The 18067-nt window shown below is 41.2% G+C and overlaps 1 protein-coding gene across 1 annotated transcript in view; it reads right to left on the minus strand.

Moving 5' to 3' along the window:
* LOC124722118 (calcium-dependent secretion activator-like) overlaps positions 1 to 14159 on the minus strand; it is a 412570-nt gene extending 398411 nt beyond the window's left edge. Inside the window, exon 1 of the mRNA XM_047247324.1 lies at positions 14133 to 14159. The gene's annotated coding sequence lies outside the window, so the exon portion shown is untranslated. The remainder of the gene's footprint in view (positions 1 to 14132) is intronic.
* Between the last annotated feature and the right edge of the window lie 3908 nt (positions 14160 to 18067).

Below are 18067 nucleotides of genomic sequence, written 5' to 3' on the forward strand. Positions count from 1 at the left end.
CCTTGATCCAAGCACGTCCTGTATTTGCCATGCACCCTTTGAGATTGAAGCCCACCCCGTACTTTCCCGAGGCCTTCTAACCTAAAACACCGCCCAGTCCACGTCACACAGCCTCCGCTACCCGTGTAGCCGCCAGCTGCCCTTGTTCAAAGTCTATTAATTCCTGTGCTGCGGCCACAATCACGTCGGAAACCTTGTCACGTGAACCACCTGAGTGCAAATGTCAGTCCGCCAATGCACTGCCCTTTTATACCTCGTGAACGCGCTATTACCGCCATCTGTATATGTGCATATCGCTATCACACGTCTTTTGTCACTTCAGCTTATATCACCCAAGTCAGTCCCTCATTGTTCATCTCCACCTGCTTTCTTACGACTACTATGGGCAACCAGTGTATAATTATTGCATGTGAGTTATTTCATAAAGATAGGATCGCCAGTGTGAGACTATTTGAAGTGGTCTCCCCTGTCTTGTTAGTATTCAAGTAGAATGTGTTTCGATTCCTGTACATCACCTTCTTCTGCAAAGAAAGACTGACTGACGTCATCTGCATACGCCTGAAGCGCAGTTTTGACTAGACGGAATGTAAATCTAATCAAACTATGTAATAGTTTACGAAGAAGTGGTTCGATGGTAATTTACATACATACTGAATGACGCCCGGTATTCTTGCTTGCGACGTCGTTAGATGGTTTGGTTAGCTTGTAACCTTGTTCGTGAATCACATAAGTAATTTCATATTAAAGTAATAATAGATGGATGGATTTGGAAGGTTCTCATGGATAGAAGAACGTATGAATATTCTCTTCTGTCAAAAGTGTGCTGTAAATCTAGAAAAAGATGCCGTGTAGAGTGATTTATTTGTCGATCAGGAGATATTCACTAGTCACCTACAGATTACGAGTATGTCTATCTCAGAACATCCATACATGGAACGTGTCTGTGTAGGTCCAAGCAATTAGGGTAAAAGAGGCGACATTCTAGCTTTAACAGTACGAGTCAAAAGTGCAAGATCCACACTTAGTAGTGTTACAATGCGATAATCTAGGCTAATGTTCGGGTGGGTTTCTTTGGTAATTAAAACAGTGACCCTTTCAGTAAACACTGTAGGTGGAATGGTTGACAGTTAAATCTCCAAAGTCCACTTCCACGATAAGCCTGAAAGAAATTTAGTATGCTGAATCATGTGAAAAATGAAGCAGGGTAATATTCGCAGATTGATATCTTCTGTGATAGCTCGCGTTGGAAATATGTCACCACCGCAACTGCATCTAGATTAGGCAGGATATAAGTATACGCAGGGACGATGGGGTAAGTATGCCGCTATGTATCAAAGAAGTGGAGTACTTTGGCTGTAGCTTGTCACAGCAGTTAAAGTTGCGTGTCTGATCGTTGTGGGCGAGAATGCAAATAAAATCGTCGCCCATGACAATCGCTGAGCGTTAATTATTGATTAAAGATGTTATGCCTCCTTTAAAGATATTGCAAGAGGTATCGCGGGCATGGGATCCAGACGGGGCGTACGGGTTCAGTAGTAGTGGGTTGTTAATTTAAATGCTGTGGGACATACCGTCGGAAGGAGCGCCCTAGGGTTGCATTGGGCGCTGTCTGTACATGACGATGGTTTCTGCCTTATCACCAATGTTTATTGTGGCTTCATATCCTAGTATATCGGCTACTACGGGAGTTATACATCCACATCCACATCCACAGCCCATAAATGTTGCTTAAATGTAAATATTAGATTTAAGTTCAAGGTGGTATTTAAGAGTTCTCGATTTATTTCTCCTTGACTTTTGACCCCGTTAGTGCGGAATCGTAAACATCAAGTTGGAAAGTGTCCACTTAATATCATGTTGAGTTTCAGAGCTCGTCTGCTATGGATTTGTACAGCTGTTGGCCCTCATTGTTCATTGCGGGTTCTAAATGAAGCTGTTTTGCCGTTAGCCTAATGGCCCTTCTAGTGCATGACAGTTTAGCTCTATCTTTTTCTTATGATTCTCGTTGCTACTTTGACGAGCGTTTGGTTGTGGCTTTAGGGGGATTAATTTGTCACACTTGCAAGATAAAGATCCTAAATTTGGTTCCGTTAGCGTTAGGTATAACTGTACACTAATCTCGGACGTGTGTAACGTACCATTCCGCAAGTCGAGATGCTGCGAGTTAGTGACTTGGATGATGCTGGGGATGTTGAGGAAATGGAAGTACCTGTCGTATGGGTGTCATAAGAAAGTGTGGGGCGTCCGAGGTGTGAGTTAGAATTATTGGTACTTGACTTGAGCCGGCGGCTTTGTCGCCGTAGGTCATATGAAATTGTTGACTCGTTGTATTTCTTATTTCGTTACTCAGCCTAGGGCACGGAGCTCGCAAATGATCGTTTCCGCACACGCGATACAAGTGCGAGCCTGGTAGTCGTAAATAATGAGAGCACGGAAACTTGCTAGAGTTAGATAATAGGTGGTATGTTTCGTCAATTCCATTCTCAACACACGGACCCCGGTATGGGCGTTAAAGCGGTGGTTGTTTTGCCAACGTTCTTTTAGAATCGCATATAGGTTTCCGCGTGTGGCCAGGGTGTGTTAAGTATAATGTCCCCTAATCGGGAGCAGACCTAATGCTGCATAAGTAAGCGTGACCTTACTTACTTCTCTCGAAGACGTTACAAAATCTGCTTCCCCATTAAACCGGGAGACAATCAACGTCTACATCTCCATGTATGCAACACGCACGCATACATCATCGTAAATCCAATTAACTGTGGTCGCCAAGTCGCAACGCAATCCAGGGACCTCTTCGTCTCGCAAACCTATGAGTCAGTATCGAAGACGTCTGTCGTTCGTAGCCAAAAGTGAACTGAAACACAACTTACTTTTCCGCGTTAACATTTCCATGGTGAGCGCAGTTGGGTACTTACAATCAGGTGGTCCTATCTGCTCAACGTAACCGCTCGTTGTTCACTGCGTACATGTCAACAGCGTGGCTCCGCAGCACGGCGTCCGCTCTCGACCGAGAACGGAAGTGGTTGCGATTTCACTCATACACACGGAAGTAAACTGCGGTCTGAACGCAAGCCTTAAAGCAGCTGGTCACCTTTTCAGTTAAGAAGGGTTATCGTCCAAGTATATATGCAACGGACCTAAATCAGTAATTGTTTGATTTTTCGAAAACGATTCTATTGGCAGCCTGATATATCTATTGCCAGGCTGATATATATTATATAAATAAAACTTCTTTATTTTTTAGTGTCATAACGATTCAGTATTGTCTGAAACGTATCCTACATCACGGCCTTTTACCTCAGTTTTTTAGAAAACGGAAGGTTAGTGACGTAAATCCTTTCAGAGGAGCTACTGTCAAGTAGTCACAGACTAGGAGGTCTAAGTGTGTCAAAATCAGTGAGTCGCGTGTCTGGCCCCTCATTGCCATTACTGATGTCGTTGCACAGAAAAAAAAGACAAGAAACATACTCTACGTACGTCAAAATACAATGTAAGCTGATACTGTTGGCTTGAACATTTCCTTCTTTGGCGATGTCGAATGCATCTTTTCCACGCACTGTTTCGATTCCTGTGTAACGTGAGCCACCCATATTTATTTTACAGTAACAATGAAGATTCGACCGGGAGAGCGATGTGTTGACCCCATGCTCTCCATACTGCATCCCCCTGATTTAACTCATTTAATGAGAATTTTCAACTTTTTGCAGATAAGATTAATAGGCTCAGTACTAATGACACGATTTTAGATATTGATTCTATTTTTATATTAACTTGCATCTTTAGTAGCTTGCATATCTGACAATTGCTGCCCTGATCCTGTTAAGAAATACCAAAAATTAAAATTTTTAGATTATTCTATTATTGCCTGATATAAAATTTTTACATGTGTGAATGGAAAGAAATTATGGATGTTATATAGTTTGTGTATTTTGTTTACTGGTTTTCGCCTTACGGTGTCGTCGTCAGACAACTGACTATCGTCATCCAAGACAATGACATGGTGGCGAAAAACTTGGAGAAAGTTGTCGTAATCAAATGGTATGTTGCTAATTCTCGAAGTAAAACTCATACTTAATACAGTGTTAGAGACTTGGCAGTAATGCCAATAATGTTTATTGCATAAGACCATTACACTATACAAAGGCAAATTCTTGAAGCAAAATTCACCATACATAATTCCTCATGAAGATCTACTTTTTACATTAGATCTACAAATACATCTATTCCCCGTACGCCACTTTGTGATGTGTGTTGAAGCGTATTTATTGTACTATCATCATCAGTTGCCACTTTTCCAATTCCTATCGTGCATGGTGCGCGGTAAGAATGGACGAGCTCGAATTTCTCCGATTTTACAATCGTTTTGATTGCATGAGGAGTGTGTTGGAGGAAGTAATATGGTCATCGGCTGTCTTGCAACGTGCATTCTCGGAACTTTGACTGAGAACGTTTCCATGATAAACTAAGCTTCTTTTGTAGCACCTGTCACTGGAGTTGGATAAGCTCGCATTTTCGAAATGAACTCATCTCCAATGCCATTGCTCTTCTTTAAATAATCTTAAAAGGAATTATAACGAAACGCAAAGCTGATTTTTAATCTTTACTACCTTCCTCATTAATCAATCCTACCTGTTATGACTCAGGACTAAAGAAAAATACTGTAGTATTTGGTGTTCTACTTCATACATGTAAATCATCTGATGGATATCTGATGTTAACCGTAGTTAATGATGCTATACAAGATGTCCTATTTATCTTGACCTCCCTACAATACTTTTTGTCCAGTAGGAGAGTAAAAAAAGTACGAATGAGATGCTGTTCAGATGCTAGGGAGACATAACCAGCATGACTGCCTTTCTTATAACTTCGTTCATCTCAAAGATATAAACAGCATTGCGCCTTTTTTAAACAGGAACCTTTCTTTTATTCAGCAGTTCACTTCCTCTCCTCACGACTTGTTCAAAAACGTATTACAGTTTACTGTTCGCCTGAAAATTACGTTAGTTAAAACATTACACAAAACTAACTTTGACTCTCCTGTACTAGCACACTGCTTAGGTACTCAGCGTAGCATAATTCGCCAACTTGCCGGTGTTAACTACTGCACACGTAAGGAAAATTCACACCAGTATTCAGTCAGTCGTTTTTCTGTCTAACGTCTGTGAGAGTACAATATACACCAACGACGAAGAGGTAGAAACTCTGTCATTATGGAGATCGTAAGTTAGCAGAAAAGTAACTGCAGTCGTGTTTCTTATTTACTCAAAAATTTGCTCAAAAAGTTATTTGGGGTTGTCAAGATAAACTGTATATCCTGTATATAGAAAATCAACTTAAGTACAATGTTCAGTTTATTGGTAAGTACTATTTTCATTGGTTAAAGACTATATTTATTAACTGCACGTTTGGTTTAAATAGTGTTGCGAGGTAGTTATATGACTATTTAATGCATAATGGATGTATAAAACACTGACTTTAGAATTAAAACGAACGAAGTAAACCGCAGTTAGAGTCTTGCTTTTAACACTTATTTAGATTCTCAATCCTAAGAATAACTACCAGTGTGGAAATTGACATCATTCAAGAAATTTATCATCGGAGTGAACGTAATTGCAAGTGAAATATTGCAACGACATTCTCGCAGGGTTTCGGTAAAATTGGTACACACTAGAGGAACAAAGTCCCTGTAAATAAGTACCTTCGTTTAACGGTTTATGTCACACACTTGAGGAAAGATACACAGCCAAAACTACATAGTACTGAACAATATAAAATGAAAACATGGTTTAATCCCAACAATAACAACCACGGTGGCAATTTCTTACCATTGAAGAAATTAGACGACGAACCGAATATTAGTTTGGAAGACATTCCACTCGGTAATTTGTCAGTGTTCTGGGCACTATTTACAAAATAGATTAAAGAAATCGATTTGCAACGTGAAGAGCAAACGAAAGCAGGCAAGAAACTAAGACAAGAGCTAGAAGATAAATAAGCAGTCACAGAAACAACAACATACGTATAATAAGTTTACGAGAGAAAATACCGGTGCAATGAAAGACATGGAACAGACAGCGTATGAGGTAACAGGTTTCGGAGAGGACTAGCTACATCTAGTATCCGATCGTTGGGAGCAAGTAAAGATATTTTCAGAAAAAGCAGTTATGGATAGCGCACCCAGAATTCCTCACAAGGTTACAAGGAAAATTAGTAACAATACATGGTTCAGACACTGGAGGCCTCATGGAGGCATTAGATCACCTTGAGAGCCTTGACTTTGTGCACCGCACATGCAGGCAAACGCAGGCCACTAAGCAGCGTGGAACAAATAATAGAGAACGAAGTAGTAATGGCTACAGATGACAACGATTTCACACATGTACGAGAAGGAAGTGAGAATCTGTCTCAACTTTTCGACAACAGAAGAGAAGGGGAGCAGAACATGGAGAGGCGGAATGCGAATGGGCGTACGTGAGAATGAGAACGAGATGAGTAAAACAGCGAATAGTTCTAGATGATGTTCAATCGACAACTACTGCGAATGAAACATTGGGACGTTTTGCAATGTAAATGCGGATCAGGTTTAGGCAGTTGGAGTTAATCACTCACAAAGTAGATAAGCTGGATTAACTGAAGCCTTCGACACCACTTCGCCTACTCACAACCAGTCACTTCTCAAGCTAGCCTAAGCCTCGGGCTGCACAACCGCTCATTATGTCACCAAAATTAAGATTTCGTATTCAAATTCGTTGGCTTCACCAACTGATAACTAAATGTTAAGTGTTGGAATTGGATGTCAAAAGTGCACTGCAATCCTATATTCTGGGAGCAATACGTGTATATGTTGAAGGCAGGCAGACAGTTTCTGAAGTTGCCATTGAGTGGGATTAGATGAGTTAATACCGTCATCATCAACATCCAGCCCGTAAGGATGTAGCTGCTGGTTATCTGTGTAATCGGAGCGCAGCCATTCAAACAGAATACGTTTTCAGGAGCTCAGTTATGCATCCCAGTCATTCCAGAATGAGATGTATATCGATTTAGCGTAAGAAACTGTGTCGGTCAGAGTCAATGATCGAAAACCTGCTCATCCGCTCATCCACTTCACCAGTTGAGCAGAACGGCATGGCCATACCGAGGCGACCACCAAGGGCGCAGGCACAGACGGGGCGCAAAAACTAGCCGAAAAAAAAAGAAAATTCGAATGTCATTAGAAATTAGCCGGGAGAGGTACGTCAGTCCACTTGCTCCATGTATTCCTATCTCCTGCCCGCGCTAAGAGGCCTTTCTCTCGACCGGAGACAGTAAACGAACGCTATTGCCACAGCGTCATTTCGTCCAAGTAGCAGCATAAAGAAATTACTATCGAATAGGTGCCACATGCGCTATAAGCCAACAGTGCACTTCGTACACGCATATGCTGCCTACACAGCTAGCTCGGGTTCAACAACGGAATTTTTCCTGCAACTTCGCTACGGCATTTTAGGATGTCAAAGGGTGGTGAGTGGGTGCTGAAGCAAATATGCTACCTGATCGAAGGCTTACGATTTCGGCCGACTTCCGCCAACTGATGACTGGAGTGAAACAGTTTAACCTAGAGTGCTTCAAATTATTTGATGAAATAAAAGTGAAATGGGAAATAGATCTCCCATATAACACACCATTTCATCTCACTTTAATATTCTCTCAGGAACGCCTATAGAGATTTTTTTAGCTTATGTAGCAGATTTTGGTGTCAAATATAGCAGAATGCAGCTATCCTAGTTCACCAAACAGCATAACTGAGATTCCATTAGACAGCGTTGATGAAAAGCACTGACACAGTTTTCTATATGAATGTTTGGAAGGTTTCTTTTTCTTTTTTTCCAAAGTACGGTTTACGATACGATTATCGAAACCTCGAAATAGCTTTCAGTATATTTATGAAAACTCCAGTGAGTAAAGCATCATGTCAAGGCAGTTACAGCAAATTAAACATGATGAAAAAACTACTTACAGTCGACATAGAATACGACACAGTTGCTGAATTTGACTTGACTGACGTAACCAATGGAAAGAAATGAAAACTACATTGTAATAAGAACTTAATGTGTCTCACAGTTTAATGTGTGAAACTTCCTGGCAGATTAAAACTGTGTGCCGGACCAAGACTCGAACTTGGGACCTTTGCCTTTCACGAGCAAGTGCTCTACCAACTGAGCTAGGCGCGACTTACGACCCGTCCCCACAGTTTCAATTCTGCCAGTACCTCGTTTCCTACCATCCACTTTTAATCTGCCAGGAAGTTTCATATCAGTGCACACTCTGCTGCAGAGTGAATATCTCATTCTAGTTTAATGTGTGTTTCTACGTAAATCTCTGTTTTAGCATTACATAACCGATCTGAAAATATCCAGTGGTCCCAGGTCTCTGTCACGTATACAGACTTCGTATATGATTCTTAAACCAAGTGTTGACAATGATAAAAGTATGCTCTGTGCAAAACTCTAGTATTCGGCTTTCTGTTTCATCTATTTCCCCCAGTCCATCTTTTCCCACTATTTTTCAATCTCTTGATTTTCCTACTAACGAATTCAGAGTCACATCACAATTAAATTTTCACAGGTTTTAACTATCTGGATAATTTTCTTACCTCATCATACACCACATTACCCCATCCCATTTTGTGTTGATAACCTGGTACTGACCTGACCAGACGTCCTGTTCTTCCTGCTGCGGCACTTCCCTAATTCTCGCTATATCTAACTTCAAACTAGCCATTTACCTTTTTAAGTTCTCTAACCTAGCTACCCGGCCTGTAAAATGTCAAGGCACTACAGTTTTACGTCCTCTGCTTGAGTATTCCTGCGCGGTATGGGATCCGTATCACATAGAATTGACGGAGGACATCGAAATAGTTCAAAGGATGGCAGCTCGCTTTGAGTTCTCGCGAAATAGGGGAGAGAATGTCACGGACAAATATTTTTTTGAGCCCACCTACAATGGGGGGAATGACCATCTTAATAAAGTAAGAGAAATGAGAGCTCGCACGTAAATATTTAAGTGTTCGTTTTCCCCGTGCGCTGTATGAGAGAACGATAGTGAAATATCTTGAAGGTCGTTCGATGAACCTGCTGCCTCGCACTTACGTGTGAACTGTAAAGCAGTCATGTAGTTGTACATGTGGGTGAAGAGTAGTCCCCGTCCACAGATCTGAATGGGGTACTCTTTCATTTCTGAAGTATTTTAATCGAGAGAATGCCTTCGTCACTTAACCACCCAGCACAGCGGCATGCTCTTGGAAAAAAATTACGGCTGCAGTTTCCTCTTACTTTCAGCCGTTCGCAGTACAGCACAGCCGACCATGTTGGCTAGTGTTAAATGGCTGGATCAGTCATTCATGTAGATTGTTGCCCCTGGAACTACTGAAAGGGCTGCTGCCCCTCTTTAGGAATCACGGTTTCGTCTGGCCTCTTCACACATACTCCTCCGCTGTGGTTGTATTTTCGTTATGGTTATTTGTACAGTTTCGTTTATTATGGTCATTCGGAAAGAAATGATCCGAAGGCTATTAAATGAAAGCCGCTGAAGGGATTGTAATGACATTGCCTGCGGCAGAAGGTGGCGTCCCTGTAATAGGGCTGAGGCCCCAAACTCGCCACTAGAGGGACTTGGGGGCGTACCCACCAGACGACAGCGCGAGCTCGTGCACGAGTCGACTTTCCAAAGCATCAGTCGTGCTGAAAACAAAGAGATGTAATCTTCCAAAGAAGAACAAAAGGGTGTAGTGAGTTTCCTGACAGTGGAAGGAGTGTGGGGAACGAAAATGTATCGAAGAATGGTACAAGTGTACAGAGAGCACTTATTATCTCTTACAATTCCGACGCGCAATCGGACTTCTGAGGCTATGGCTCCCACTGTAACTCGCCGTTCTTCGATAATGAGGGCGTCCACCTCCTGGACAATGCTACTGGCAATGCGGTGTGACGTTCCAGATCGCCCGCCAGCAGCCAACGACATCCGTTAACCCTTGAATCGCTTGTGCAACGCCTTAACCCTTACAACAGACATCCAGTGCGTTTTGTACACATGTGCCTTTCTTCGATGAATTTCCGTTCTCCGCGCTCCTTCCGCTGTAAAGAAACCCACTATACCCGTTAGCTAATGTTATGAAACAACTCTTTCTCTGTTTTCAGCACTACTGGGAGCAGTGGACAGTCGAAGCGCGCACGAACTCGCTCTGTCATTACGTCGGTGTGGGCCCGATTCCCTCTAGCGTCAAGTTTGGGGCCTCAGCACCCTTATGAGGATCACAACTTCCATAGGCAATGGAATTACAATGTTACAATCCACTCAGCTGTTTTCATTTTACAGCCTGCGGCACATTTCGTTTTTAATGACTAATATAAGGGGCAATCAAATGAGAACGACACAGATGGAAAAAATAAGTAAACTCTCTATTATTTCAGAAGTAACCTCTACAACAGTTAACACTTTTATCCATTTGTGAGACAAGAAGATCAATGCCTATATGTAAAAATGTTTTAGGCTGGCTACGGAATCATGATTGTACCTAGGCGTTCACCTCTTCGTCAGAAGCAAATAGGAGGCGATCCAAAAAATGGATATCGTATGGGGAGACATCTGGACTGTATGGAGGATGTGTAACGGCTCCCGGCCGCGGTGGTCTAGCGGTTCTAGGCGCTCATTCCGGAGCCGCGCGACTGCTACGGTCGCAGGTTCGAATCCTGCCTCGGGCATGGACGTGTGTGATGTCCTTAGGTTAGTTAGGTTTAAGTAGTTCTAAGTTCTAGGGGACTGATGACCATAGATGTTAAGTCTCATAGTGCTCAGAGCCATTTTTTTTTGTAACGGCTTCCCAACGAAACTCTGCAGCGTAATCGAAACAATTTTAGCGACATGTGGACCCGCCCACATGTCTCACAGTGGGATAAATCTATTAACAGTTATGGTGATTAATTTTGAAACAATAAACAGTTTACTTAATTTTTTCCGTCTGTCTAGTTTTCATTTGACTGTCGTCAGCAATATCTCATCTGAAAATATTTTCCAGTAACGTTTAAAAAAACCTACTGTACAACTCACAAAATGTCATAAATCTATGTAGAAAAAAATGAAAAAAGATATTTTTGTAGGCGCACGGGTGTGTGTGTGTGTGTGTGTGTGTGTGTGTGTGTGTGTGTGTGTGTGTGCGTGTGTGCGTGTGCGTGTGTGCGTGTGTGTGTGTGCGTGTGTGTGTGTGTGTGTGTGTGGAGGGGTGGGGAGGGGGGGGGGGGGAGAGAGAACGCAGTTTTCCCAAGGGCGCAGGTCTACCTCGGTACGGCTCTGCTGAATGGTAGAAAGAGATCTAGAACTATCTGCTGATAGTCAGGAACAGGGGACTAAGTATGTTAAACCAATAGTTAGATGGATTGTGGACAAAGTTAAAGTTAAATTAGAGGACATCAGTGATGCGCTGATGACAAAGAGATCATCTTTGAGACAGCCCGCCATTAAAGGCTTGCAAGACGCGAGGCAGTAGATAATGAGATACGGCACATGGTTCAGAAAGATGTGATGGAGTATACTTGCAGTTACTACAACAAGTTTTATAGTACCAATATCGAAGCAACAAGGTTCAGAGGGTCTCACACTAGATGCGAGGAAGCAAACTTGAGTTATAGTTGAGAAGCACAACAGACCAGAACTGATGAGCTGTTGCAAAGGATCCATACGGTACAAGTATCAACCAGCCTTGACCTCTCATCCAGTTATTAGCAGCTGATAGTCACTCCCATGTGCAGCCGTACATGGCATTCCACTATGAGCGAGGAATCTATCAGTGTGAGCATTCTAGGAGAAGAGCTATTATGCGAGTTCACAGTGTATGTACGTAACCTGATACTGGTCTTAATGGACAGTAAGAAGCACAATCAGTTGTTAGGAAAGGCAAAAAGGCATTAAAATCCATGGTGTAACTAACATCTTACAAAGTTCATAGTGGTGCAAAGTCAGATCTGGACAAATTCACATGAATTTCCTGAGACAGGCGTTCTCTGATATCCTGAACATAAACTAAGGAAAAAAATGGGGAAATTGTATAGTACACAGACAAACATGAGGTAGTTCTATCTTGGAAGGAAAGGAGTGTTGGTTAACTGGACAAATAACGAGACAAACGACTAGTGAGGGTGCATTCCAAAGAATGAAATGAAGAAGATAATATGGTATGAACCCTTGAGTCACACACATTCTGTGGCACAGAAGTGTCTTGGCTACTTACACAGGAGCTATTTCATCCCGGATTTGCTATGCAGGACATGTGAAGTGCTGTACCAGCACTCTAAAACTCTCAACACTCGTGAATCAGTTGGCGATGCTCAGAATCATGTCCAAATATGTTAGGTAACTCGCCGATTTATTCAGATCGCTGCCGAGAAGTGTGCGTAATCACGTATCTACCATACTGCGTGGGTGGCATTTCTGACAGTGGTGGCGAAATCTATTCCTCCAAGGAATATCGAGTATTATTGGTTTTCCCATCTTAAGAGTGCTACAAACGACATATCAATCAGTTTAACGCTTTCCTATTCAGACTATGAAAAACTGTACCAAAGGTTAAATATTTGGAGAAAATAATACCAAAGCAACTGAACACAGATTAGTGCATGTACAAAACAATACGAGATAACTCAATGCCGTCGGATATAATCATCATATCTGATTGGGTTATTTACTTATAGTATTAGAAATATTAGTTTCTAAAGCAATGCGAAACCAGATTATCAACATCAAAACATTCGAAATAATGTCCATTCACGGCAGCGGGGCTCATAAACTCTTATGACGAAATGAACAACAATGGTACGACAGTCCGTTGATTATTGTTGTCTGTGGGCAGAGATACTGAACTGTCACAGCCAAAGAGTTTACTGCGCTACAGCAGAGGTACACAGACGTCCCGACAGGTCGGCAACTTCATGCTGTTTTATGACTATAGGAACTGGTTGGAATTTTATGTCCCGTTAGACAGGAAAGAGTTACAGCCAAGTTCTACTCCAGCAAGGAACATTTTGCCACTGCGACTTATTTTTCCCCAGCAGTTATTTGATGGACATCAAAATAATAAATATAACTTTGCTTTCACACCTTTCAAAAAACCTAAGCGTGTTTGAATTTTTCCAGCCCCACATCCCACAATTAGCTCCCAAAACTCGATTTCCTTATACTGATGAAGCAGAGAATCAAGATGAGATACACACAGCTAAAAATAACCGCAGCCGTTTTTGCCAACCCCAATGCCGATTTTCTTAAGCATCCCAAATTAAATGTCTGTTTTGCGTTGTCTGGTATGACGAACAAGAAAAATTCATAATTTTAGTGACAACAGCACAGTACAGTATTATATGAAGATAAAAATCGTTCATAATAAAACTGCTAATAAAGTCGACAAATCCCCGTGTACATTTGCTTGTATGAGGCTTCGTCACGAAGTACTATATAAGGAATAGAACGACACGGTTCAGTTTCCTCATCGGTTCTGGGAAAGCTGGGCTCATTTTCAAGTAATGACTGGTGTGGTACACAGAAAATGATGTAAGGCTGACTGTTGCACATTATTAAAATCCATCTTTTCTCTGGAGCGTGGAAAAGCAGAATAATATTGCTAAACGTAAAAATGGGAAAACAGAGCAGTTTAAATGCCGAGCATGTAGATAGTCAGTTTAAGTAATCAAGATAGAACTGAATGGGCTGTGGTGACTTCATTCATGCAACTACTGCTTCTGTAAATCAATTTTGAATTACGTAAATTATAAACAATATGTCTTAGATAATTTACTACTGAAAAACTAATCAGAGCTTTGTTTTCTCACGTTTTATCATCATCAGATTGTGCACGTGTAGTATATTTGTGCATAAACAAAATACCAGCTGTAAAGCAGACAAGCTACGTTATCTGTTGCGAGTTACAAGGTCTACAGTATACAACAAGCTTCAGTTCAGTTTTAGCTACAAAAAATACAATTACTTTATAATCAGCGACGACGTAACTAATTCATTGCAAGAAATAACATCTAGTAGCAAATTTGATTCGAAGACGAGAAAACTGTTACTGTCACATGGAAAGGGTGGTAAAGTTTGCGAGAACGTACTGTGTGCTGGTTTGATGTGGAGCTGGCGACGACCACGCGGCAGACTGGCGACCCGCACCGCACGGAGGAGCCGCGCATGCGCACTACTCCACCAGTGAGCTGACTGCGCGGCCGTGCCGAGATACCCATCCCACTCCACGTGAGCAATTCTAACTCTTCTATGGATAAGATTGGAAACGGGGGATACTCAGCTTTTACCGCATCGTCTGGTTATTAAGGACTGACGAGCGATTTCCTCCATTTATGTAAATAAGTGCCAACCTTCCTTATAGACAGGGACAGGAAAAATTCGTTTTGTGTTATGGCCAATTTCGATATTTTTGGATAATTTCGGTGTAACTTCTTAACAATTTTTAAATTTGTTCCCACTTTTGATGGAAATTTTCGTCAATTTGGGTGGTAATTTTTTTTTCCTTCACGGTAAATGATACTAGTCAAACAGTTGCAGGATGAAGATTTATTGAAATCCTTGACCACGGATTCGCTACATCTAAATATACCTTCATCAGAATCAAAACTACACTAAAATCACATCCTGCAGTGGAGATACATAAAACAATCGTGCCAAAGGTATATTTAGATGTACCGAAACCGTTGTCAAGGATTTCAATAAATCTTCATCCTGCAACTGTTTGGCTGTTATCATTTACCACGAACATTTTCAATAGTTGCTGCTTCAGCCATGTTTAAAATTTTGTGGTAGTTTTTGCCAATTTCGGTCGTAATTTTTGTCAATTTGATGTTACTTTTCACCGATTCTGGTGCTACTTTTGCCAGTTTTTTTGCCATTTTCGGTGTTTTCCAGTATTACGTTGAAAATTAAAATATGCCTATGAACTACAGTATATTTATTTATATCACAGATCACATTTTTTAAGTTATCGAAAGAAAACCAAATTATTTATGTTAAATCCATTAAAACTAATCAATTAAAGGAAAAATGAATCTGCAACCTCACACTGATGAAAGGTTTTAAGAGAAAGCATTGCGTTGACTTCGAAGTTATTTTCTGAGTCATTATGCTGTTAATCCATCAACTCTTAACTCGAATATAAATACGACGGCCCGGAGACTATATTTTTTAATGGAAGACAACTTGCCTTCGGTACAACACTAGATATTTGACAATATCCACATTTCCAGCTGTCATAGAAAGTTGCATTTCCACAAAATTATGAAAGCATATCTATTCCTTCAGCGCGGTTGAGACCTACCATTCCTGGTACAAGTAACAGACTCTTTGCCATGCCAGCATCAATAGAGTTCATCATTATCATCCTATGGTAGAAACAAGAACTCAGGGCTATGAACAAAAACGTGCACAGATTTGTTCAGATGGTTCAAATGGCTCTAAGCACTATGGGACTTAACATCTGAGGTCATCAGTCCCCTAGACTTAGAACTACTTAAACCTAACTAACCTAAGGACATCACACCCATTGATCCCGAAGCACCATTCGAACCAGCGACCGTAGCAGCAGCGCGGTTCCGGACTGAAGCTCCTAGAACCGCTCGGTCACAACGGCCGGCTGCACGGATTTGTGGCCATAGTAATGTGACCCTACTTCGGAGGTGCTGACTAGTGAATTTCAATGTTTTCTTAGCATGTACCTGAAGTATTTACCCTTTCATATTTCTCAGAGGCTTATGTGTTTCATCAATAAAAATTGCTTTTCCGTCAATAATGAAACAACTGTCAAACTCTCTTAACTTAGAATAGAGGTAATAGTTTTGACGGCCGCTAAACTGTAACCGGAAGTGCGTTAGAAGCAGTGCAGTTTCGTTTCACACCACGTCTAGAGCCACGGTTCTTTAAGAGGGAAATTAACTGTCATTTTAAAATTATACACGAATACAATCGCGGAGAAAAATAGTCAAAATCCAATTTAAACATTCAGCAACAATCAGTTATCAGTAATTAGTAAACTGCTCAGATCAACGATATTTTTACTCGGGATCGGGGAAAATGCCAAATTCGCCGCCGATTTCGCGTTATATCGCTAAAAACCGCCGATTTAGCAGTATTTTTCAGTGTGCCGCATTCTCGAAACTTTCCAGTCGCTACTTATAGACCACATAGATTTAATTCTGCTGTTCTGTTCGAGTCTGTATGAGTCGAAAGCTATATTCTTTTATTATCTTTTATGTATAGTGACATAATTTGTGAAACTCACCTACTTTGTCAATAATTACAAGAGCTTTTTCTGAAACAAAAATGTTTCCGATTGTTAAAATAATTTTCTCACAAACGATAATTACTAAGCATGTGTCAATACAGACCAAAAAGACGTCTTCTTACTTTACTGTGTGTCATTAGCATCTTTTGTAGATTTACTGCCCTGTCACATTTGCATGTTTAGTTTCATTTAGTAATGCATATTTTGTCAACAGCTGTCTTTATTTACATTATTACTCACATGAAATCCCATTGTCAGAGAGTTCTATAGGTTTCTCCACCATTGTTGTTATTTAGTTTGTGAATACTCACCACGATCAGCAAATCACTATTTGATGCTGATACATAAGCGATTGTTGGTGCGTCTGACAGACAAACTTTCTCAATGTGTAGACCATATGAGTAGGGATTTTAAAGTGAGTATTCTTATGATCACCATTCTGTCAGCAATAACCGAACTTTTCGTCTACGAAGTCATGCTACAGAATTGCAGCAACATCCGCTTCTGAAGAACAGACATCTTTCTGCAACCAGCATCATCAAGAACACCCCTGGAATTACGAGATATGCAACCACCAGAATAACTGGTATAAAAATTTATTTGAAGCAACTTTTCGTACAACTGAAAACGATATTATTGTGGGGTGACAATTTTTTTTCTGTTTACTGGTATGCAGTGTGAAACCGAAACTCACTGACAAAATTTCTGAGGGAGCACAGGCATATCTTCTGAGTATTTTGATGTACGGGTCCCATTGTCTCCGGCTATACAATCCCTTCAAACCCGGAGAGCCGTGGAGTCCTCTCTAAATGATTACTGATTTGTTCAGGTAGACTTCACTTGATTGTTTTATGAGGAGACATTAGGTATGCACGTATGAGAATTGTTACAGGTGATAAAGTGGACAGCTTCTAATTTCATAGAGAAATGGAAACATTACGGAAAGTTTGTAGTCTAGAAATGAATAACCGATTCCACATTTGATCTTCAATGTTCATAGAGTAAGAAAGTTGAGAAATCCCTTTACCACCTTCACCAATTACACTATGTCGACTTACGTTTCCATCACCGCTACCGACGATGTGAATTCATCTTTCATGATGAAGTAAGTAGCAGTCCACGAGCCACAGTTTACATCGAAAATATGACGTCACGAATCTGTTGAAGTCTGTAGGAGCCGGTATCCACTGTAAGGTTCCACACTGAAGAAAGTCTGGTGCCTATTAGACAGTGTTACGACAGCAGAAAAATTTGTACGGAGGTAAATTACTGTGAAGACGTATTCTTCGTGAACAGCTTCAAGGGCTTGTTGACGTATGGGCAACTTACTGAACAATTCCGAATGTTTTGCAAGCATTTAAAACGGTTCTTCCGGCCGGAGTGGTCGAACGGTTCTAGGTGCTTCAGTCTGGAACCGCGCGACCGCTACGGTCGCAGGTTCGAATCCAGCCTCGGGCATGGATGTATGTGATGTCCTTAGGTTAGTTAGGTTTAAGTAGTTCTAAGTTCTAGGGGACTGATGACCTCAGATGTTAAGTCCCATAGTGCTCAGAGCCATTTGAAACATTTAAAACGGTTCTCAGTTCATCCGTCCGTATAGTATTAGCTCTTTTTCCTTAATATGAACCGTGTGAGATATTGTTTGCCTTGGAGGTAAGGAATGGTCCAGTCCTGTACTAATCGTCTCTTCGGGTCACGGATTCCTGAGAAAACAGGTTCACTTATGTTGCCAAAGGTAGTTTAAACGTTTACACTTTT

This window comes from Schistocerca piceifrons, chromosome X, assembly GCF_021461385.2.
Source record: "Schistocerca piceifrons isolate TAMUIC-IGC-003096 chromosome X, iqSchPice1.1, whole genome shotgun sequence".
Lineage (NCBI taxonomy): Eukaryota > Metazoa > Arthropoda > Insecta > Orthoptera > Acrididae > Schistocerca > Schistocerca piceifrons.